The sequence below is a fragment of the Urocitellus parryii genome, chromosome 15 (genome assembly GCF_045843805.1).
Source record: "Urocitellus parryii isolate mUroPar1 chromosome 15, mUroPar1.hap1, whole genome shotgun sequence".
NCBI lineage: Eukaryota > Metazoa > Chordata > Mammalia > Rodentia > Sciuridae > Urocitellus > Urocitellus parryii.
Window position 1 is genome coordinate 11,908,736 of NC_135545.1, and position 7,431 is coordinate 11,916,166.

The window sequence follows — 7,431 nt, forward strand, 5'->3', positions numbered from 1 at the left end:
GCCTTAGCCTGCAGGGAGCTATTGGAGTCCCTGTTTCCCATCCCGTGGGCACGTGCCCAGCCGTGGGAGTGCTTGGTACATGGGCTTCTGCCTGGCTCTGGCAGGAAGTGCCCAGGTGTTCTCCACTGTGACTGCAGCTCTTCAGAGTCCCTGGGGAATGTAGGAAGGTGTGGGGTGAGGTGTCATTGTGATTTTGATTTGGTTCCTTAGTGACTGATGACACTGAGCATCTTGTCACGTGCTTATTGGCCACTGGAACATCTCTGGAGACAGGCCTTGCAAGCCTTTGCCCTCCCCCTTCTCTTTCACTGCTGGGGATTGATCTGAGGAGCGCTGTACCTCTGAGCTACACCCCCAGCCTTTACATGTATTTATTTATTTTTGTTTTGGGACAGGTGCCCAGGCTGGCTGCAAACTTGTGAATCTTGCATCTGACTCCTGTGATTACAGGACTGTGCCAGGGTCCTTGACCTATTCTAAATTTAGGTTCTTCTTTGGGTGCAGGTTTATACCCATTTGTTATACAATCTAGACATGAAATCCATATCACAAGTTTATTTGCAAAGATTTTCTTCTGGCATTTCACTGGCTCTTAAACTCATACCACTTATTTGCTTATAATTAATTTTGATAAAAACATAAGGGTCGACGATACTCATTTAGAAAAACAAGTTCAGTCTTTTATGGTAAATTCTTTTAAGTTTTTAAAAAATAAATGAATAAATTCATTTTCACATTTGAACGTCTTTACAAGGAAAGATTCATTCTCCTGCATCCTGCTTGTTGGAAGTACTGCTGAGGATCAGCTCACAGGCTTCCTCTTCCCAGTGTGCACAGAGCTCCCCATGTCCATGATGTCATGGACCCAGCAGGTGTCACTGATGTGTGGCTACAGACCCTTGGGAAGCCCTCAGTGCTGTGGAGTTCAGGAGGTTCAAGGTATGTGGCCATACCTTGACACTTGTCTTCTCCAGGGACTTCAAGTGATTAGTAGTGACAAGCCCCAGTCAGTCTCTGCCCTCTTATACTCAGTTCTTCTGTTGAGAGGGGGAGGATTTCAAATGCTGAGTTGTTACTGGAGGTTGGTGTAGACACTGTTGATTGTCACAGCTTGGGGGAGGGGGTCCCACTGGACTTAGTAAAAGAATCCCAGATGGTGCTCAACACCCCACAGCACACAGCCCCACAGGATGACCAGCCCTAGTGTCAGTGGAGAGGAGAAGGGAGCCCTGCTCTGTGCCCTTCCCCGACCTTCCCAGAGCCTCCCCTCACCCTGCTTCTTCTCACCCCTCACCACCCCTCCCACACCCCTGCTCCCTCCCATTGCATCTTCAGTTTCATTCTTTGAAGGTGCCCTTTGCCTAAGGTCAGCCCTCACCTGCCCTCTATGGGGGCCTATGTTGGCACCTGGCAGGAAATGTCAACTAGAGGGCGAACACGCTCTTCCCTGATCTCAGGGGAGCCTTGCTGCCCCAGCCCCAGTCCTGGGTGGAGCTGCAGATTTGCTCTAGAGGGAGCGCCTGGGACAGGCACCTGGGACCCAGGGAAGAACCTCACGTAGGAGGTTTGTGCACCTGGACTGGTGACCCAGAACCAATGCCAGAGCCTAGGTCATTTGGAGGGGGAATGTCAGACTCAGTGGCTGGACACTCAGGAACCTGATGCCTCTGCCCATGTGACCACTGGGGGAAATGTCTGCAAGCATGTGTCCCTAAAGGCTGTGCCATCTGGGCTTTTTGTAAATAGGTGTCAGCAGGGCTGCTGTGGAATATTCCAGACTGGACCTTCTACAATGGCATACGGGTTCTCCCAGGTATCCTCAATGGAAGAATCAGGAGGGATGTGACAGTCACCAGGCACAGATGCCCATCAGGGCCTGAGGGAGCAGGAGGGCTCCAGGCCTCACTGTCACCCCTGAGTGGGGACCAGGTAGTTGGGCATGTGTTGTCCTGCCCACTCACCTCAGCAGGGGCCATTGCTGGTTGTCTGTAGGGAACTGGGCTTCCCACCACCCCCTTGCAGGGCAGAGGAGGATGTGGAACCTTCCCCTAGAGTCAGACAGGGGAGGAAGCAGGTGAGTTAGGAGATGGAGGTGGGAGCTCTTGGTTGATGGGCAGCCAGGAGACGCCCAGGCTCTGAGTGCTGCAGCTGACAGTGGTCAGAGTGGTCCTCTGGGAATCCAGCTTTGTCCCTGCAAATGTTCAGGATCTCCCCACCTCTGTGCTCCTCAGTTCCCTTCCTGAGCTCCTCGCCACAGCCACCCTCACAGCTGAGGCCCTGGGTCCTACACCAGCACTTTGTCCCCATCTCACTGTGCAGCTCTGTGTGACTGCCCACCTCTCTCCTACCCCAGGTCTTCTGAGTGGCTGTCCTAACACCACTGTCCCCATGAGGGTAAATGGTCAGCTGAAGGCAGAGTCCTTCCTGGTGGGCTGAGAGATCAGCAATGGGGGCCCCTGAGTCCTGATTATCAGTGAGTCCCCAGGAGGTGGCAGCAGCTGAGCAGAGCTGGGGAGCCAGGGACTGGGGTGGGTGGGACCGAAGAATTACTGAACTAGGTAGTGTAGATGGCAGGTGGCTTGTGCTGTGGGAACAGGGAATTTAATGGGAAATGTGAGGTTTTTCTTATTTCTTAGATTTGGGGGTTTGGAGCTACAGGTTCCCCTGAATGTCCCTGTCAACCTCAGTGCTATGCATGCACGGCACAGATTCAGTTTCCACACTCTGATGCAGGTTGGTACTGGGAGCACCATCAGCCTGGCCCAGGGACCCTCTGCATGTGCAGCTGTTGCAGACAGCTGTGCTCTCTGCTAGGAATAGTGCTCCTTCCTCCCTGGGCCTCCTGATCCCAGCTCCCTGATGCCCCAGCCTCCAGGCAGACCCAACACTCATCCCCCATCTCAGTCCTTACTGAAGTCCATGAGATGACTACCCAGGGGCATCGTGCCTGCCATTGGCCGTGTGTGCTCCTGATGTCTCCTGGTACTGTCTAAGATCCTGCAAGTACCCTGAGGGGGTGGGGGAGAGAGAGAGACAGACAGAGAGAGAGAGAGAGAGAGAGAGAGAGAGAGAGAGAGAGAGAAAGCACACCTGCATACATGTGCAGCCTCAGGCTAATAAGGGATTTTGAGATTTTGGAGGTTGGAGCTACAGGTTCCCCTTGAATGTCCCTGTCAACCTCAATGCTATGATTAAACATCATTAAAGAGATGTCTATTTAAAGCAAGAATAGAAAGAGCAGGACTTGTAATAAATGGTGTTTCCTGTTGTGGGTTGGGCCACTCTTGTTCATGTTCATTTCCTGTTGGGAACACTGTCCATGTTAGATGGCACATCCACGCTCTTGGCCACTGACCTTGGAGTTCCACCCACCAGACAGGAGCAGGGGGTGGACTGCAGGGGAGTGACCTGAGTCAGCTCTGCCTCACCAGAGAGGGCTCACATGTTGTCCTACTGTGTCCAAATCTGCCACAAGAAGAGTGTCCTCTGGAGGCCCCTCTGTCTACAGTGTATGCAGGGAACCTGCTGTGTGCCACATTCCTGAGGTCACCTCAGAGTCACCCCAGAAAAGGCCCACAGCACTGGCTTCCCCTGTGTGGGCTGTGGTCAGGGATGTGGGCCTGGCTCTCCGGGTCCCTGGAGCTGCCCTCTCCGAGGCCCAGGTCTCCTCAGGAAGCTCTGCCCCCCACCATGGTGCCCCTCACCCGCCCTCCTGTGACTCTGCCTTGTCCTCTGCTGTCCTTCTCTGACGGGTGGCTCTGCCCCTGTCCTTGACCTCTGCACTGAGGCCCAGTCTTCATGGTGATCAGTGAGTCTGGCGCTGGCTCTAAGGTTTGTCCAGAGACACAATTACAACAAATTTGGTTAGAGAGAGTAACTGGCTTCTGAACCTGTTTCTGGAATCAGGCCGTGCTCAGAACCAGCAGCTTCAAAGAACCCAGGGCTGCCACGAGGCCCAGCATGGTTTATGGTGGACAATGGAAGTGAGGTGTGCAGACTGCAGAGAGGTTCAGAACCTGGCTGGTTTGCTGTGTTTGAATCAGGTGGCTGCCCAGGACAGACTGATTGACACCTGTGACCCACTGAAACTCTGTGGCTGTAACCAACAGTCACTTGGCCATTGTTACATGAGTAGACTGCTCTGTTGATCAGTTTCAGATAGTACAAATGACTCCATCTGTGTTTGTTCTTTTGGGCTCATTATAGAAGCCAACTCCTATACAATGGCTTCCCCAAGGTTTTATTTAAGAGGTTTTTGTTTGTTTGTTTGTTTGTTTTTTGGTACCAGGTGTTGAATCCATGGGTGCTTAATCACTGAGCAACATCTCCAGCTCTTTTTCTTTTGAGACAGGTCTCACTAGATTGCTTACAGTCTTGCTAAGTTGCTGAGGCTGGCCTTGAACTTGTGATCCTACTGCCTCAGCCTCATGAGCCACTGGGATTACAAAAGAGCACCCAGTCAAGAGCTCCCCAAAGCATCACTGCCAACTGAAGTGAAGGTGTCACTCTTGCTGGAACTGACCATGTTGGGGACCTCCCATTTTACTCCCCGCCATCCTCCTGTCTGCTGGGGTCTATGCTGAGGGTGCTGTGGTCCTGGGACAGCTGCAGTCTCTGTGAGCTGCAGAGTCTGGTATTTAAGACCCACCTGATGGAGACTCCAGCGTCATCCGAGAGGCAGGTCCTGATCACGGGGAGCGGTGTGGTGTTGGCGGCTTGGCTGGAGGGTTCCCTGGGCTCTGCTCTGTCCTCCTCTGTGGAAGGGGCTTCAGCTTCAGACCTGCTGGGAAGCAGCGGGGCCAGGCCAGTCAGTGCTGCTGCCCGGCTCCTCTCCCAGCTCAGCCCCTCCCAGTTCCCTTTCAGTGCCCCACACCCCACCTGGAGAGCCAGGCTGATGGGGACCCTGTCCCCTGAGAGAACTGGCTCAGCCCAGCATGTGCCTCAGCTGTGTCCTAGGTTAGGGCTTTCAGCACCCCACAAGCAACCCTGGGGGTCCCCATACTGTGAGATGATTTCCTTCTATGATCCAGAGCCCAGTTTGGTGCCGAATCTTCCCCATGTTCTCAAGTGCTCTGGGAGGGAGATTTCCTCCCAGCAGGACGGTGACAGCGTGACTCTGGAAATGGAATGGGTCCCACTGAAGTGTGACAGGTCCAGGGACCTACCCTCTATCTCTGGTGGCACCACCCAAGCCTCAGGGACCCAGACCCTGGTGTCTCAGGGAGAGCTCCAGGGCCCGTGGTGTAGGGGCATGGGACCTATTTCCTGGGAAGGGAGGATGGGGCAGGGGGGACCAGTGACCGTGGGCTCTCTGTCCCTGGGGAAAGGTCTGAGGGGAGCTCCTCTCTCCATTTGTTGGAGCCCTACCTCAGGCCTCCCGTGTCCCTGTGGGGGCCTCTGTCCTCTGCCTGCATTGTTCTCATGTGGTCACCTGCCTTTCCCCATGGGTGACGCCAGGAAGGAGGGGACTACCCAGGACGCGTGGCCTAGCAGGGTTCTCCCAGGATCAGGAAGGAGCGGTGGGAACAGAAGCTTGTGGGAGGGAGCCCACGGGGCCATTGGTGCCCAGGTGGCAATCAGGTGGCATTTCCACCTCCACCTCCAGCCAAAGCCATGCTCTTGTCCCCAAGAATCACCAAGCTGAGTGTTGGCTGTGAGTCCCATGTCGCCCCCTGGAGGTCATGAGGAGACCTGTGGCCAGTGTCAGGGACTGTAGCAGGGATGCTGCCCAGGGTCCCAATGGTGATAGCTGGCCCTGACCCAGGGCACAGGTGGCTCTGACCTACAGGCTGCAGGGTGGGTCCTGTTCAGTGTGGGTCCCCAGGCTGCCTGACACGGGTGCATGGTGAGTCAGGGAGAGGAGAGGAGCTGTCCTGAGGACTCCTGCTCAGAGTCGGGAGAACTTTGCACCTGGGGATGGGCAGCCTCAGGAGGGTCCATCTGACTCACGGTTTCAAAGGGTGGTGTCTCCTGAAGATCATGACCCAGAGGGTGCACTGTTAGGAATCCCTGGGACACCCTTGCCTTCTGACTTTTGGTCAGAGTGGTTTTCTGTTCATTTTCCCTTCTGAGAGTCGAAGGCATGAGGGAGGCTTTTCCTGTCTGCTTTTCCTGTCTGGTCCCACATGTGACCAACCTGAGCACAGGTGACCCCTGCAGACTCCGTGATGAGCACCCAAGGCTGGCAGTGAGCAGGGAGGGGCTAGGAGGGCTGTCCCCTCTCTGTGAGATGGAGAGGACCAAGTGGCTGAGGAGTGTTGCTAAGGAGGGGCACAGGCAGGTTTGGGTCCCCTGACGGGGTGCAGGGCACCCCAGGCAAAAGCAGCACCTGCTGTCACAGGGAGAGAGCAGCAAGGAGGTCGCTCTTCAGGCTGCAGCTGGCCTGGGGTGGTAAGTAGCCTGGGAGTGGCCTTCCTGCTGGATGGTGAGGCCAGGTGTGTTGTACGTGTCTGTCCCTCTCACAGGTGTGAGGAGGGATGGGCTGAGGGTGTCCTTGGCAGTGGAATTTCCTAGTGGCAGCTACCTCAGTGCCTGTCCCTGGAGAGGGTTAGTAGTGACCTAAAGCTGTGCTCTGGACAAAAATTTGGTGTGGCCTGCTGCCCTCGGGGAGAGAGGAGAGGGACCAGGGTGCTCCTGCATGCTGGAGCCTCGGGTGTCCCACCTGGTGAGTCTGCTCAGACACCTGCCGTGGGTGAGGGTGTCAGAGCTGTTGGTTGTCACTGACCTGAAGCTGACATGTGTGGGGGCAGGTGTTCAGGAGCCCAGAGCACAAGGCGCCTGTTGAGAGGATAGTCACAAGGGCCTGAGCATCGTCACGAGGTAGGAATGGGAAGGACTGCTGGAGAGACAGCACCTTAACTCTGCCTGTCAGGATCTGAGGCTGTGTCCAGGGAGAAACAGTGGCTGCAGGGACAGAGTACAGAGGACCCTGGAGACTGCTCAGATGCAGAAGGTGAGGAGGACTCCACCCCATCCTAGTCAGGGAGGCTCCCCTGAGCCCACAGGAGACCCTTCCCCTGGGCAGCCTGGGTGGTGTGAGTGTGACCTGCAGGGACACTGCAGGGACTGGACCTGAGTCCCTGGAGGGCCAGGGCTGGCTCTACAGGAGCAGAGTTGTCTATGTGGATGGGACGAGATGGGAATGAGGAAGACGGGGTGACACACCTGGCTTGGAGGACTCTGCTTGGCTCAGGTTCCCTGGGGCTCAAGTGTGGCTCAGGGAGCAGGATGCTGTGCTCAGGGGGAGCTCCAGCTGCTGTGGTTCCCGGCTGGGCCCTGGGGCCAGAAGTGAGTTAAAAGTTCCCATCAAGTTTTAAGATGCAGCAGTGACCTGAGGCACAGGGGACTGTGTTCCTGTGCACACGCTGGAGCTTCGGAAGAATGCAGCTTCAGGACACCTTGATTCTGTTTTCTGAGCTACCGTGTTGGAGC